An 18,718-nucleotide genomic window follows, 5' to 3' on the forward strand; every position below is an offset into this window, starting at 1 on the left:
TGATGACGTTTGGCAATGTGTATATTGTTGACGTCGATAAACCCAGTATGCCTATAAAAGATATGCAAGAAAAATTGCATCGCAAACAGTTTATTGAAAGAAAAGAATACCACTCACTAAATAAAACATCACGAGGAAACGGAGTGAGACGTCAGAGAGGTGGAAGTTACACTAGTCTTCGTAATAATCTCAGTGTAGGTTCGAGGGGGCGAAGAATCAGTAGCTCATTCATACCATCCGAATGTAACCCAGAAAGGGTAAAGGAGTTCTTGGAAAAATTTGGATTTCAGGAAGACGGCATGGAAAATAAGTACTACGTCAGCCTCTATACTGGTGAAGCTGACTTCGGTAAACCTCACACAGGTTCATGTGTTCTAGATAAAGACATGAATTTCATCGAGTTCCGTCTTGCAGATTTAAAATGGCTAGCCGGAGACGTTATACGACTGAAGTCCAATGAAAAAAAGATACCTTTGGATGTCCGTTGCAAACTACAGTCCAGAAGAATCCTTGACATCGAAAGTATACGGCAAATGAGTGACTTGAAAGGAATTCTTGACGACAGCTGTCATCTGATGGAAAAACGAGGCGATATTCTTTGCATTTCGCCCCATTTCAAAGACAGGGTTACACTTGTGCGTGAAAAACAAGTGAATTCGTATTCATATCCCTGCACAGATTCTTCTGACGAAGGCAGTGTATGGCACGATATGAAAATTGATGTGGCAACGGTAAAAGAACATTCTGAATACAATCGCATCACGGGCAGGTTTTCAGACATTGTTTGTCGGACAGAAGTCACTATGATGCCAAAGTTTCCTGATCTAAATTCTAGCGATAAAGATTTGATCAAATACGCAAGAAGAACCTGGAATCTTGCATTGTTTCTTGGTAGCCAATTTGACTGAAATTGTTTCTTAATTAACACACATGTACAGTGAAGTCGCCAATTCCGGGTCGTCTCCAATTCCGGGGCATTTGTGTGTATTTCATGTCACGTTGTTTAAATTGAAGCATTAAAAAACTTAATAAATACATTGATCACGAACTATAGGCCTCTCTGTCCTTGATCATTAAACGATATTCGAAGCGTTTTCAAGATGGAAAATTTCACACATCGTTGACATGCTATTTTCTTTATTTACGCTGCAGCGTGGTTGATGTCAAAGTTGTTGGAGGGCGTATATGGATGAAAAATATTGCACATGCATTCAGTTATATGTCAACAATTATTCAGAATGGTAACTGCTCAAATAAATTAACACCAATTAATTAATCAATCTGAAGGAATTTTCCCAATTTACTAACTTCAAATGCAATTACTATTATATGGTAAAGATGCATGTTTGTTTTCTGATTCAGAGGCTAGATTATGCATTCTTTACCAGATGAATTTTGTCATGAATCTTCCGTATAAAATTATACATTGTACTTAATTTATTAAACGTTATACCGGTAGTTAATTCAATAATGTGGAATATCATGTATCAGTATATCAATTGTGTGCAAATAAAGACAAGCAGGTTTATTTGTGTGAAAAGATTATTACATGACTGTATGCAGGGTCATTTTCGTCTTTCTTCACGTGAAAATTTTTTTGCCCCGTCTTAAATTCGTCCAGACACAGTTGTATTAAAGAGGAGACCGTTTGAGACAGTCAAATTTCCGGTTTAAATTCGTCTACTGACAACGAGGGCGAAACGGGCAAAAAGAAAACGGGCGAATATAGTATATAGTATTACTTAACAACGAAACATAACTTACTTTCAATTTCTTAGATGTATAAATTGGATTTTTTCTCCTTGGATAATTAACGTTTTGAAAGTTTTCTTTTTTTCGTACGATCAATTTTGCTGTATAATTTTGGATAATTTTTTTTTATTCTTTCGGGTGTAGATTGTTTCAAGAGAGAATATCGTTTATCAGATTACGTGTAGTTTATGAGACGATGATTTTTTACCATCAAACTATAGACGCATTATGAACATGGCCTGTTGATTAATTTTTCTAAACTAAAAGGTAACTGTATAAACAATGCAAATTATGAATTATTAGATTGAGGGGTTTTGTGGTGTTTTGCTGTTGTGTTGTTGTTGGGTTTTTGTCATCTTCGCTAGCCAAGGGATTTCGATCCACTTTGCTCCCGTTTATTGGGAGAGCAAAGTGGCCCAAAAACCCTTGGCTAGCGAAGATGGGTTTTTGTATTTTTATTTTATTTTATTTATTTAGTTATTTTTTTTTTATTTTATTTGGTATTTTTTTTTTTGAGGGGGTGTTTTGTTTTTGTTTTTTTCTAAAAAAAATTTTTTGTTATTTTTTTTGGGGGGGGTGGGAGGGGGTAATTCTGTTATACATATAAATGTACCCCCCCCCCCCCCTCCGTACATTTAAACGTAGAACAGTATAATCGTAAAATTTCGGAATATTAATTTTTACTTGTAAATATTAATTGGTTTTTTCCTTCAGTTAATATTACTTAATATTTGATAGTTGAACTTATTGATCTAACTCTTAGAATATATAAATATTCACAAATAATTAAATAAAGTGTTAAAGTGTTTAATTATTTAATCCAATGCCAGCTGAATCAATAATTATCCTGCATATTTTAAGAATATATGTTTTACTCTCTCTCTCTCTCTCTCTCATTGAATGAATTTAAAAAATACCCATATGTATATATGTTTTCTACCAAAAGGCATGATTTGTCACATTCTATTTGGCACTATACGATTTTGAAATTCGAAGAGAAGTGCCTTTGACTGGGACGGTTAGTAAGTGAGGGATAAAAATTGCGTGTTTTGTTACTCTATAAAGACAATGCCAAAATTTTTCCATCTGTATCTTTCCATTGCAATTTGCTAAAATTTTAATATTATGGATGAATATACATGTAGTAAGATTGTGAAAAGAAATGGTATTAAACAAATATCGAAAATTGCTTCTCTTTTTAGTTCAAAGCGGAAAAAGAACAGAATTGAAAGCCTGAATTTACAAATAGTTTAAAACATATTTCGATCAAGATTGTAAATTATCGCGTCAGCATACCTCATGAATGGAAACCAACAGCAATGTCTTGCAAGCAATAGTATTATTCTCACACACGTGTCTATTGCATTCCAGAAAACTGAAGGACACTCGAATACTTTATCCGATAGATCTATCATTTGACTGACATTTGGAATAAATATGAACCTTAGAGATAGATGTTGATCGGAATAAATTACAGAAATTGAGTTACATATATAATATATATAAATTATTTCTGTTATGTAAGGATTTAAACTAGGCGCCCTGCGCCAAAACAAGGACTTGTGCTCATTAGGTGAGCCCGGATTCCTTGGGGGTGGGGTGTTCCCTCTAAGATTAAAGCCTCAAATCAGGCACTAGTGACACCGTTTCTTGGCGCCAGTGCGCTGAGTAGACCTTAAGTAAACAAATTATTACTGTTTTGTACGGATCTAAACAAGGCGCCCTGCGCCCAAACAAGGACTTGTGCTCATTAGGTGAGCCCGGATTCCTGGGGGCGGGGTGTTCCCTATAAGATTAAAGCCTCAAATCAGGCACTAGTGACATCGTTTCTTGGCGCCAGTGCGCTGAGTAGACCTTAAGTGAACAAATTATTACTGTTATGTAGGGATCTAAACAAGGCGCCTTGCGCCCAAACTAGGACTTGTGCTCATAAGGTGAGCCCGGATTCCTAGGGGTGGGGTGTTCCCTCGAAGATTAAAGCCTCAAATCAGGCACTAGTGACACTGTTTCTTGGCGCCAGTGCGCTGAGTAGACCTTAAGTGAACAAATTATTACTGTTATGTACAGATCTAAACAAGGCGCCCTGCGCCAAAACTAGGACTTGTGCTCATTAGGTGAGCCTGGACTCCTTGGGGATGGGGTGTTCCCTCTAAGATTAAAGCCTCAAATCAGACACTAGTGACACCGTTTCTTGGCGCCAGTGCGCTGAGTAGACCTTAAGTAAACAAATTGTTTCTGTTATGTACCGATCTAAACTGGGCGCCCTGCGCCCAAACTAGGACTTGTGCTCATTAGTTGAGCCCTGATTCCTTCGGGATGGGGTGTTCCCTCGAAGATTTAAGCCTCAAATCAGGCATTAGTGACACCGTTTCTTGGCGCGAGTGCGCTTAGTAGACCCTAAATAAACAAATTATTTCTGTTATGTAAGGATTTAAACTAGGCGCCATGCGCCAAAACTAGGACTTGTGCTCATTAGGTGAGCCCTGATTCCTCGGAAGACGGGTGTAGACGCTTAGTAGACCCTAAGTAAACAAATTATTACTGTTATATAGGGATGTAAACAAGGCGCCCTGCGCCCAAACTAGGACTTGTGCTCATTAGTTGAGCCCGGATTCCTGGGGGTGGGGTGTTCCCTCGAAGATTTAAGCCTCAAATCAGGCACTAGTGACATCGTTTCTTGGCGCCAGTGCGCTGAGTAGACCTTAAGTAAACAAATTATTACTGTTATGTAGGAATTTAATCTGGGCGCCCTGCGCCCAAACTAGGACTTGTGCTCATTAGGTGAGCCCGGATTCCTCGGAAGACGGGTGTACCTTGCAATTGGAGGATTTGGCACTAGTTGAGAAAATGTTCCGTGAGCTTGGTCCAATATTTGTGGTTTCATAAAATACATAAAAGCAATGTTGAAGTACGATACCCCCCCCCCCCCCTTATCTCTGTTAAACATTCTTTGACGCAGCAGGGTAGAGTGTCATAATTCAGAATATACTGTTACATTACAGGTTGACTTTTTAACCCCCAAGATATGTTTACAGAATTCAAAATGAAGTTTCTCAATATAGGGTGCTATGAGTGAACCCCATAACCAGAGGCATATTTTTTTTATTTATTTCACATTACAAAACATCCATTAACAAAATCCAACTATCTCGGGCCAAGATAGTTAGTAATAGAGTAATATGACATGTATTATAACAATTACAGCATATATGTAATTTAATTACACAATATTAATTCTACACATATGTATTTTTGAAATATTTTCAAGTACATCAATATTGTATCTTATATTGTTTTTCAAATGTAAAACCAATCCATTATATGTTTCTGTTTTGAGATTTACAACACATTTTATATTTAAATATTTGTAGGCTGTGTAAGACACAATAGTAGTAAAATTCGTATTGTTTGCATTTCGTTCAAAGTAAAAACCCAAAATAACATGTCTCCACTGTATATCAAATCCTATAACTAAGCTTAAAGTTGACCATATCATCTTAAAATGTTCACACTAAGAAAATCAAATGTTTTACATCTTCAATTTCGCCTCACATATAACAAGAAGCAGAAGACCTATATTTGTATTTAAAAAGAAAGCTGTTACAGTACACTGTATTGTTCAGCAATTTGTAATTAAATTCACATATTAGTTTGTCATATATATCTTTTACTTTGTTTTTGTATATGTCATTCCAATATCCTTTTTCCACTGAAAACAAAAAATTTTCGTAGAAAATGTATACATTTCTTGTCTTCCATATAATGTAAACCATTGATAAAATCACATGTGGATACATTTTGTATATATTGACAACAGTTCATTTTAAATTTTAGTGATTTTCATATATTGCATTTCTAACTATTCTATAATCACACATCCAAATAGCTTTTTGTTTCTGAGTAGATGACAATTCTTGAGGTGTTTTGAATTGGCAATCAGCAATAAAAAATTATTTTACATACAATATGCCACTTTGAATCCAACTTTTATGACAAATTGTTTTATTATCAAACTGAAACAAATTTTCGTTCCAAATTGGTTGTTTAGCAAAATTTATATCAGACAATTTAGTAATGGCAATGTTTCTTTTTTTATGATCGTTGAAACTTGAACTGTGTTCATAGAATTGATTTTTTTATATGCAATGTAAATATCCAAATATATATTGATATTTACTTTTGATCCAGCGTGTTGATAGAACTCTTCAACAGTCTTTATTTCAACATTTAAGGAGGTTGTCACCAGAAATGCTAGAAATGCCAATCATCAATCATCCAAAAGACCTAAAATGTTTATTAATTTTATTTATGACCCATGTCATATACCATGGTTTGGAAATATAGGGCTCAAAACAGAAATGATAATTTTCCTGAAATTTTTGCTAAAGAAGATGGGTGGATAAGGCGTGTAAAATGCCCATACACGGTCGGACAAGCTACTGATAAATTAAAATATCAATAAATCTTATATTTAAAAAAAAACATATTTAAAACAATATATTAATATTTAACATATCATTGATTTGTAACCTATAAGTATTGTCAATACTTGGAATATGTTGACTCAAAGAGGCGCATACATATCAAGACATGCAAATAGTGTCATTATTTAGAACTTACAAAAATATTGACGGGTACTTTATCCGAAACTGTTCCTTGCTAGATTTAACATACACTAACATATCATCTTGTCTTAAAATTAAAAAGCTTATTAAGTGAACCCACCATTTCCACTGTCCTCTATTTAACACAGATTCATAGGGCATTCCATAAATAAAGAATCTTTACCTAATCTTTTATAGATCAACTGTTGTTCAACCTCCTTAAATAAGAAACCTTATTCAATACTACATACATATACTTGATATTATCATGATAAAAGCATCACATCACTTAGAAATACCTTTACCTGTATACCCTCCCCCTATCTTTTGATTGGACACTTTAACCTAATATTATGAAACTTGTGGCGATTTCCTTGAGTCATTTCTTACACATATTTGAAAACAACCATCACTGATATTTAAAATTGATCTTTTTTGGTAAATGGATGATTAGTAGCTTTTTTATTCACAAAAAGACATGTCGCCCTACATATGATTTCTTGTTTTCGTGAAAAAGTAAGCCTTTAATCATATTTAGTGGATATCTTATATATTCTGGTTTCTAGTCTCCTTTTAACTTTGCTAAATTAGTAAGACCTACAAGTGTGATGTGTGCGTTTAATTAAAATGAAATTCAAACTCACTCGGGTACATGTGGACCGATGAGAATTCCATGAAAAATGTTCAAATTTTACATGTTTTTCTACAAACGTTTGTGGTGTGCATTCGCTAGTAATGAGAGGAATTGTACAACCACGTAATGCACCCAACCTACATGGATACACCTGCGTGCGTACATAGGGATAGAATTAAACGAAATATCTTAATTCAAATTGGTTTATAACAAGTTAAACTCTTGGTCTCTTCAGTTACATGTTCATTCCTAAATAATGCATTTCCCCGCATAATATTTTTATTTCGCAAGGGGATGCTACGCTTAGCCGTGCCCTTGTTTGATTATGATTTTAATGCAGTATGAAGTTGAACATATGTATTGACTATAAAAGTAATTTCTAAGTCATGTTTTAAAAATTCTTGCTTTACTGGTGGCTTCAAATGCCAGTACATAATGAACGCAGCAATATTTAGGAGTAATCAAATTATAACGCAAATCCCAAAAGTATTAGTAATGTCATCTTCCCAAAGGTCTGCATACAATAGACATACATTTAAAAGTAAAAAAAAGATATGCTAATTTTAGGCCAAAAATTAAAGTTTTTACCCTAACTTTTATGAAATATAAGCTAAATATGCCGAAAAGATATCGATAAAATATCAAGATATTTTTTAAATGTTTTGTAGAATATCATGAATATAATATAATACACAGAAGTTTGGTCTGCGGTGCAAATTAGGAAGCTAGAGTAATAGTGCTAAGTTATAAAATTGTTCATTTCCTTCTTGAAAACCTTCCGCCACAAAATGTAGTCGTTTTCTAGTCTTTGTGAAAATGCAATTTTGTTTAAACAATTTCATTCAGTGAAATTTATTTGCCATGCAATATTCATAGATGTGTAAACTCAATCTTGCATTTCAGGCACGTAACATCAGGGGGCAAGGGGGGCCTGCCCCCCCTTCTTTTTGGGGGAGGAAAGATTTTTTTTTAATTTACATACAAAAAATTAAATTAAGATGGAGTTGCCCCCCCCCCTACTTTTATTGTACCATGTTAAAATTTGACTTGAAAAAAAGTACACAGAAGTTAAAATTAACTCCCCCCCCCCTCACCCCCACGGTTTAGGATTTTCAGGATTTTGGAAAGTACATTTTTCCTTTCTTTTTTTGTGTTTGTCAAGAGTTTTTGGATAAGTCTGCCCCCCCCCCCCCACTTTAAAAAACGATGCTACGTGCCTGCATTTATGCCTATGAAACACTCTTTTATATCCGCGGATTGTTCCTTGCTAATCAGTTTATTAATAACTGAGGCATAGTCAATGACACTGCTAACAAAATAATCAAACAATGATAGCAAAGTATTATGATTAAAAAACATGTTCCTAATTTTTTTTTCTTCAAAATAAATACATGTAATACCTCTCTACCTTGCTCAACAAGTTGTTTCTCATCTCTATAGAATTTTTTAATGTAGTTACAATTAATGCAAACGGATTCATAATTTCAAGTTTCATAAACATATCATTTTTTACATTCTTTTATCCTTCGCCATGTTCAAAAACAACAATCTTTGACTTGTCAACATTATGTGTAATTTTCATGTGCAACATTACATTAATTGATCCAAAAGAGATTGAAGACCAGCTATTGTCTTTAAAATATCCCAATGTCATCAGAGTACATAAGAAGGAAAAGATTAAGTGATTGAACTTCAAATAGTACACATCATGAATTATTAATTGGTTTCAAAATCATTCACATACAAATTGAATGGGTGAAAGTACGTCTCCTTGCATTTAATTAACCAAGATTGTTGTTGAAAATATTATTCAAAATTCCATCAAAAGTCGCACATGCTTTAAGGTACCTCACTGCACCTAGACGTAATAAATAAATTTGGGTGCATATTATATTAATGGCCTTGAATAGTTGCGCCCCTTTGCTTTAATTCTATAAAAATTAATTTAAAAAAAATCTGTAGAGAATAAAAATTATTTTCAATAGTTTTTGTATTTCTTATTATAAAATACACCTTCCAACAAAGCATTTATTGATATTCCTAGTATTTACTTTTTATTTTAAAAAATGTGCTTGTCCCCATCGACCATAATGCAATCTTCATTAATTAATTACAGCTTATTTATTAATATTCATGAAAATTTCTCTCTGTAAACCTTTTTCAACTCTAAAATGCTTTAGTTTAATATCAAAGTATCAAACACATGAAGGATATTCAAGATTGGAAAAATTAGGTCCTAATATGAATCTGATATATATATATATATATATATATATATATATATATATATATATATATATATATATATATATATATATATATATATATATATAAACCTGTTAATCAAAAGTAAAACTACTCATAATTTTTCTATAGTGCATCGTTATGGAGCTACACAGAAAGTTTGAAATTAATTTGCCGAGCCAAATCAAAAAAAAAAGCCTGGAAAATGAAGAGAGAACGAAGTGGGGACAGAATAAATGACAAATTAAATTAGGACTATATAGCCCCCCCCCCCCCCCGCCCCGAAATTTATATACTGAAAACAGATTATTGATTACAACATCCGCACACAATTTAAAGAAAATTTCATGGTTTTATTTATCATTTTTGCTAGCTAATGTAAGAGATCATAATTACCCCCAAACCCCTCCACGGAAAAGGAAATGCTAGGTGATGAGAGAGAGAGAGAGAGAGAGAGAGAGAGAGAGAGAGAGAGAGAGAGAGAGAGAGAGAGAGAGAGAGAGAGAGAGAGTCGATGTAAATCACATGTGCGCTAACACCGTTCAAATTAAAGCTTGCTAGTTGGTCTGTCCTACCCTAGCTACCTCCTCTCTTTTCTCCTTTGAGATGCTTAATTGTCTGTATATGCTTGTATCAAATCAATTTCAAATTCTAAATCAAAATTGAATATTACACTACAAAACTCTCTCTCTCTCTCTCTCTCTCTCTCTCTCTCTCTCTCTCTCATGTCAACAATGACATTGATACCCTACAATACACTATTCCTATCTGGATTGTTGTCGTTGAGGTTGTAAATCATTATATCTTCTATTGTTTAAAACTTTATCATAACCTATAATTTGACATGTCGATTATTTCATTGAATTTCGTTCCATAGCTAAAACCACACACTCAGTTTTAATTCTTTAGATAAAACAGATCTTTTTTCGCGAGCCGATTTTTACACAGTTGGGGCGAATACACTACGGGTTAAAATGGTTCGGGGGGAAAATACATACAGTACAAACAAAATCACAAAGATTCGCAAAGCCAACAGTGTTATCACTAATTTAATTGTTTATATTGTGTGGGGTTAATTCATCAATGTTAATTTAACCATTTTATAACCATTACATGAGAGCTATTAAGACATTTATTTGTAGGAAAGAGCATGTACGTACGAATGATCTTTATTTAGAACAGTTTGATGTTGCTAGGATACAGGTTTCAGATCCATGATTTGATTGGTTAATTTAGATACTGAATCTCGAATTTCGAATCTTGAATCTCGTATTTCGAATCTCGTATTTTGAATCTCGAATCTTGAATGATCCTTCTTGGCTTTCGTATATAACCCTTTTATAGCATGTAGAAGTTTTCCCTTTGATACCAATTTTTGACAAGATACAGTGTAGAGATATTTTTTTTCATAACATTTCAATAACAATTGTGAAAGCCAAAGGATAGATTGTATTTAAAGAATTTTGAACATATGCGGGCTTCAATATGTCTAGCCCAACCATAATTTTGTCAGTATAAAATGGTTAACTGCTACTCTAAATCAGAGATTTAAAGACCAATTGTTTATTATGAAACCAAATTTTGGCTCTGAGAAGTATCTCGATATTTTACCTGTTAATTAAGGTGGCTCTATACACCCCCAGTTTATTCCAATTTTCAATAGAAGACCAAAAAACATATACTTATCAAATATTAAAATAATGATAGGGATACTATAGGTATTTTTAAAGAATTTTCAATTTTCAAATGATTTTTCGTGTTTTTGTAAAATAATTTTTAAAAAGTTAACTATTAAGAAATTGAGAGAATATGATTGATATTTCTTTCGGACACCTAAAAATAAATATTATACTTCTTAACATTCAAAAATTTTATTATTGCAATTATTTTTAGTATTTCCCCAAAACATAATTTTTCATATTTTCTTACTCTGTTGACAAATCGTCTGAAAAAGCTGCTTGAAGTTATAAGAAATAACTGTGACATTAACAATTTGAATAAAAATCATTGCAAATAAACACAAAAAATATTTTAAAGTTTATTTGGTATGAAAGTTCCTCAGGTAAGAGTTATCGTTCCTAAGTCCCAAACATCTTGGAGACATTTCATTTCTGAGTTAAAAAGAAAATTTTCTAAATATCACGATGGAATGAGATATACATACGTATTTCATTATAGGCCTATATAAGTGAATTTATTCGCTTTAATGCAAAACTAAGTCAAGTAAATAAAAGGGAAAATTAACTAATAGGATTTATGTACCCCAACCTGAGAGAAATTCATAGCCACTCTCCCATCCCCTTATGATGGTTAGGAACATCTGTCAATATTAATGTGGATTAAAGTTTATTATAATTATAAAATACTTTCACCGGTTTAGAATTTTCCTTCACAGTATTCAACCAAAAAATATGTTTTATAAAATTTTGGAAAGTATTAAAAATTTCATTGTCCTCAACGGAATTCAAACTCAAGACCTACAGGTTTGAAGTGAACCCACTAACTCATATCTATAATCGGAAAGAAACTATTTTAAAAAATTAAACTTTATTTTATTGCCTTTTTTTTTAACGATAAATAATACGACACAACGTGAAGGTGTCACATTACTTGTAAGTAGTGATTTTTCCAATTGACAAATTAAATCTAAGACTATGCATTTCACATTTTTTTTTAATAGAGCAGTCCCCATATAATTCGCCTCAGTTTAAATCAGCCAGCACCGGAATTGCATGCTTCCAGATTTACTTTTTTGCGTACTGCGTCATCAAAAAGTGGTCTATAGGGCCACCTTAAAATGAAAACTAAATTCATAAAATTTCGAACATCAAACCATCGTCACCCTGTAGAGACAGGCAGATGGTATAACCTCTTTAAATGAGAGACTTCGTTAATTGTGTAACAAAGGTCTCATTGGTGAAGAATTTCATTATGTTTTAGAATGTTCGGCCCTTAAAGAAACAGGAAGAAAAACATCTGAAAACAAACTATTAAAAAATACCATTTTTCTTTTCAAGTTCTCTTACTCATGACCAATTTTATACTATATCTCTAAGAACATTGTGTGTATTTGTGTTCAGATATATTCGCCGCAGCCTGTTCTCTGTAGTTTCTTTCCTATTTTTTATCCTCACTTCTCTAGTTTTACCTATACAGTTTTTTTCCTTCTACACAAAGAAAGCTTCTGGCATTTTATCCAAAAGCCATTGTACATATTGTACAAATATCACACATCAGTATCTTTGGCTAGTCAATATTTACCTTACTATTGACACGTCATTTTGCTTTTAGAAACTTCAACAACTGTTTTGGTTTTTTAGTTTTACATACCAAGAAGACTTGTATAATTCTTTTAATCATTCAACATCTTCGTTAGATTATTTACAATGATTTATTATTGAATATGAACAAGCAAGGGAAGATAAATTCATTAACTGTTACGACCCCACCTCAAACTCTGGACAAAGGCTTTCATCATATGTAACTTTGATAGATCTTTTCTAAATATGTACTCATTTCATGTAAACTCAAGAGTAGGAAAACATAATCTATTCTTAAATATAATATACAGCAACCCCACCCAATTAAATCCAATAACAATATATAATCAGCTTGGCTATAAAGTCAAAATATTTCCCCTGATGGATATGAAATTTAATTTAAAATCTTGGTAGAGGACTAGCTGGTCTTTACTATTATGTATTCAGTTTTTCTTACAAATGGTGGTAGAGAGGATTTTTTAAAGCATTATAAGCATTGACATTGTATGACCACTTTGTGCCGCCCTTGTTTAACATCCACTACCCCGGAGATATTAAATGTACAATTTTGGTAGAGGGCTTCCTAGTAAAAAAAAATGTGACCTCAGTTTTTCCATACAAATGGGTGGAAGTAGAGGAGATTATTTTTTTTTAATAAAAAATTGTCAAGTTTTTACCATTTTTGTCCTGCATCTAAAATTTAAAAATTATTCTTTCCTTACTGTAAAGATCCATTATACCTAAGAAACTCAATTATTACCACATAACGCACGAAATCTAACTGCAATAGGTCACCTATCACTCAATAGACCTAATCATTAATTTTAAGCCCTTTACATTAAAACAAAGCTATTGTTATGGAGGATCGTTGAAAGCATTCATCTTGGTAATTGTTGGGGTTTTTGTATGTTTGTTTGATCTTTGTGTGTGGGTTTATTTGTTGTTGTTGGGTTGTTTTTTTTGTTTTTTTTTTCTTTGTTTGTTTTTTTTTTTGGTATAAACAGTGATAATAATACCCTGGTGTTTTCATCATTTTATCTCCATCTCTTGGACAACATCAACAGAAAAGAATAAGGGCAAACCCCCCAAAAATACAATTGCAAACTAACTTTAAGGTCTATCATGAAAAATCAGACCTGAACATAACATGAACAAAACTAACCCTTGGTTAAACAATCTTTTAATGTTTGTTAAAAAAGATAGGTATTCCTCTTTTTCCCTTCCGATTTGTTTAATTTTTGGAAAAGTAAGGAATACTTCCTCTGATAGCTTCTTTTGTAGCTTTGTTATGTGTACTAGTATTTTTACCAAATATATTTCTACATTTAGTTTTGGTAGTATCGTTGCTTGTTAATGTTAATGGTGCGAGGAAAGGAAATAACGATATCTTGTATCACCAACTATGTGATGGATGGACAACAAAAACTAATTTCACTCACTCAAATTGTTCTGCTTCTGAAGCGATGTGACCAGTCACATACCGATTTTTTTTTTATTAAAAGTACATAAATATTTTTTCTAATCCGTAATAAACTAGCCAGTGAGCTTTCAAAGTTTTTTAAATAGAGCAGTAAACTTCAAATTCAACCAATCACATCAAAAAGTGAGTCACCCACTTGTGAATCATTAGTTACGTTTTTTATTCGCTGTTTCTCTTTCTTTTACTTAACGATGGAAAATTCCTAAAATTCTACAGAACTGGAGATATTTCCCTGACCACTTGGGCTCTTATGTGTGTCGATAATTTGTAATGACGATATATCCTTTTCCTATAGATGATCGATTTTGCCATATCGCATATGTAAATTCCGCAACTGCTATCGTCAATCTGCAAAGGAAAATCAAGTTCCTTGCAGTATTCGACATATTTCCAAACTGACAGATCTAGTTTCCTACCGTACCTCATAAGGTACTCAAAAGAAAGATATCGAGATATTTGCAATAATATCATTCCAGGTGATCCTCCCTTTGAGTCACAGAAATATAAGACTTTCCCTTTTATGTCAATAACAATTAACACCCAATGCACATTTCTTAGATTCACAGGTATGATTACTTTTGATTTGGTAAACCAACTATACCTGCTGTTTTCTAAACTAAAGACTGATGAAAGAAATGCCTCTTCTCTAAGAACTTTATGACTGAACCATCCGGCGTCCACATAATGGACGTCGTCTGGTGCCAACAAACATACCATTCTCAAGTAATTGTTGATATCGTCACTGGACAACCAATATGATTCTTTTGCAATGGACATGGCCATCTCCAAAGGTATCGATCCTTCATGACCAAATTTTTTGTTGTCCAAAGAATCTTTGAACGACTTGTTTGGAATGCGTAAAGGTGTTAAGTGATGACCGTTAAGTTTGCTTTTTTGCATTATTGTAATTGAGGCGGATTTCCGTTTGATGTTGTAAATTGCAGCCATGATCGTAACATTACTGAAATTCCCTAAAGTGGATGTTGTGCATCCAACGTCTGGGCCATCTTTCTCCTCATTTCTTACAATTCTTACATTCCCTTTTTTGTCTTGAACCAGTAGGACTTCAAGTCGGTACTCTTTACTTACCAGGGGAAAAGCAGTCTGTACGCACATTTCAAGATTGAATTCCGAAGGGGGCATTGTGTTTTCTATCAACGATTCCTTGGGACACAGAATTATTGTTTTTGGTAGACTACAAAAATAGTCACTTGAGATTAGGTCTAGCCCTTGGCAATTTCTACACATATTACTAGATGCAGTGAAGCAATGGGAAATTTCAGATAGCGATAGGTTTAAACGTTGTAAGGTACAATATTTGTTTTCCATTGTAATCACTTTATTTGTACAGACCTTACAAATGTTAACCTTGACTTTGGAAAACAAGAAACCATGTGCATTACTTTTCAGATATGCTTCCTTAGCACACCCATATATATTTTGCAGTGTTGTCTCAAAAACATCAATATATTTGCTCGAATTATAGCAATCAACATTTTTTTCTAGCAAAGACAATGCTTTGCCAATGTCTCCATTTTTCAAAAGAGTGGGAATGTACACGTCTGGGACAGTGTATTGGTTTAAAGATGATGCTGCAACAGTGTTTGCTAATGTTGTACTAAGGCATTCCAACATTTGGCGTTTCTTAATATATCATACCAAATATATCATACCACCTCAATGTTGTGTCATCATCTTTGCTGTATTTATCATTATTATAATCTCGATTAATTGATGATAAAAAAAAAATTGACAGATCATTTATAGCTATATTCATTTTATAGCTGCAGAACTCTATCTCTACGGGAAATATGACAGACCGTAGAGTTACAATTATATCTATACCAAACCTGCGTATTTATGTTGAGCAGGGTGTTTGGACATAATAAAGTAAATAAAGAATATTTTCTGTTAATATTTTGATCCTAAAAGATTCCTGAAAGATTTTACTTATGATTCACAACTTAACTTGCCTCAAAAGATTTCCTTCACACCCTAACCGACCTCGGACAGGGATTTATATAAAAAAAAGATTAAGAATTGCCATTTTTACCTGTAAACAAACCACTCCATTTCACTTTACATAATTGATGAGGATTTTTAAACATATTCAGTCAAGAAAAGTAATGATATATGAAGTAAAATGTCTCAGAAACGTTTTGGTATTTATTCTCATAAATAAGGTTAATATGCCTCTTAATAAACCCCTGCGCAATCTTTTGTGCGCAATAGATATACATATTCAATTATAAATCGACTTTGTTTTTAAAGTGTTCATAATACCCATTGACAGGTAAGTTGTCTACTAGGGAGAAACATTTCTTTTACGTAATTTAGGCGAATCCCTTAAGGAAATCCATTTGCTATAGAAAATTAAGTTTTGACTCAAGGATTTTAATATCTGGTCTTCAAATTTAATATCCTTTAGGAAATTTACCTCGCCAAATACTATTTCGACAGAAAATACTTTTGACCGATATGATCTAGATAATGTTTATGTGGTGTTCATATAGTACTCTTTGATCTTCTGACAGATAGGTAAAAACCTTTTACTTCCATAGCAATTATTATTATTTCTATGATTGTTTAAAAAGTAAATTATTTAACTGTCATGTGAAACACAAGCCAATATCGCACTGGAAAATTATCTTGAACAGTATTCTTTTTTCCATTTAACTGTAACTGATTAAAATCTAAGCTTGAATCTAGTAGAATCACAATCAGCAAAGTGAATAGCAGATAATTGTACCAACTTATTATAAAACTTTATTTTCACTTAAAATACCGGTTTCATTTTAGATAATGCATAATGTATAAATCTAGAAATAAGATAAATTGAGATCAAAATTTTGTTAATGTTTCAAAATGAAATAAATGACTTTAGTACCAGTTTGTTAGTTGTTGACGATTCGATCCTTAATTTAGTGATGTTTGCAATCTTCAAATGAAAATAGGACCCTTATTCTTTCTTTGTTTGGATCAAACTGGTTATTACTGCTGGAAACGGGAATCTGAAGAAATTCAACTAATATCATTTTACAATTAAAATACAATTTGAGTTGAAAATTTATTCTTAAAAAGTATTATCAAATTCATATTATTTTTACATGCAATTGCAAAAGATCATTCAATATGACTATTGGGACGTAATATTGTTGATCATTGGCACATGTAGCGGGTTCGAAACAGAGGATGCAAAAGGTGTGGTACATTTGTAATTTTTTTCTTAAATGAACATAAATGTATCAGTCCTAGCGTTAGAATTCAAAAAAAAGTTATTAAACAAAATACTCTGAACACTTTGTCGGTAAGAATTGAATTTTATCCAAAACTTTATAATTCAAGATTTGTTCATTTCTGATTGGGATTTTGAAGCATCTTTGGACTTTCAATCATGATTACATTATAATTTGCCATTAAGTTAAAATTTGTAATCACCAACATAATATAAAGACATTTTAAAAGCACTTCATTTTTTATGCATTTAAGGTATCTCACTCCTCATATTTTGATTTCATTGCGCAGATGATCATTATATTTAAAATGAATATGATTTTATTTATTTAATCATCACAGATAGATTAATATTTCATAATTACACAACATTCATAAAGAAAATCCATTTGAATTCAAGAAACAAACAAGTTTTTTGGGGAACTATTTTTTCGTGCGGAAGGTTTTTTAGACGAAAATGACAGAAACAAGCAATTTTATGAATTTTCAATATACTTTTCTTTTTATTATACTTTAATCATTATTCACATTTCTAACATTTGATAGGTTTGTAACATATTTTATAGGTTCTGTATGACATGTACAAAATCAAATCTTGAGAATGTGATAGCCGTTTAGCATAAAATCATGCATATATATAGAACATGTCTGAATTTTTTTAAGCCAAATTTTGCGAGAATTTTACCTTTGAAGCCCTATATCTAAAATTTGACATCACTGACCCCCATGTTATATTATGTCAAAATGATACTGAATACATATTTAGACAAACTGGATTAATCTTATAAAATTCTTGATATTCAAAAAGTTTTTATTTCAAATCCAATTGTAACTATTAAAGAAATTGTCTATTTTAAGTGCAAAAAGGTCACACAAAAAATTATGCAGCTTTGTACAAATTTTTTTCGTAATCCCTCTATTCAGTGTGACCATTGTGCATAATTAAAAACAATATTTGAAGAAATAAGTTTGCTTAATCAAAAAAACTGACAACAAATCCTAATCCGGATGAAATTGCATTTTAGGTGCAAAAAGGTCAAATTAAATGGGCCATAACTCAGAGGGATGGATACTGATCCCCCATTATCTTTGTATTTTTTAAGTTTGTTTTGTCTACAGATTTCAATGATATACTTCTCAAGAAAATCTTGATACAACAACATTGAGGAGTGGGATACCTTAATTATGTACAAGACAATATGACAGTGTACAATTTTGGACTTAATTCTTAAATTACTTCATAATCCTGGGGCATGAAGTTATCGACGAATACTTTTAACACTTGAAAATATTTTTAATACTCACTATATATATATTTTATCCTAAGCAAATCCATTAAATAAACTCTTAAAAACTAAGAAGTCTAACTCTGAAATTAAAAAAAGTTAATTATCACATAAAATTAAATTTAATACATTTTATTAATGATAATTAAAAATTCATAAAAATTTATCGTAAAAAGAATTACAAAATTTTATAATGTCTTTAAGTAGATATTAGTACGTTTTCA

Source organism: Crassostrea angulata, chromosome 3, assembly GCF_025612915.1.
Source record: "Crassostrea angulata isolate pt1a10 chromosome 3, ASM2561291v2, whole genome shotgun sequence".
Lineage (NCBI taxonomy): Eukaryota > Metazoa > Mollusca > Bivalvia > Ostreida > Ostreidae > Magallana > Magallana angulata.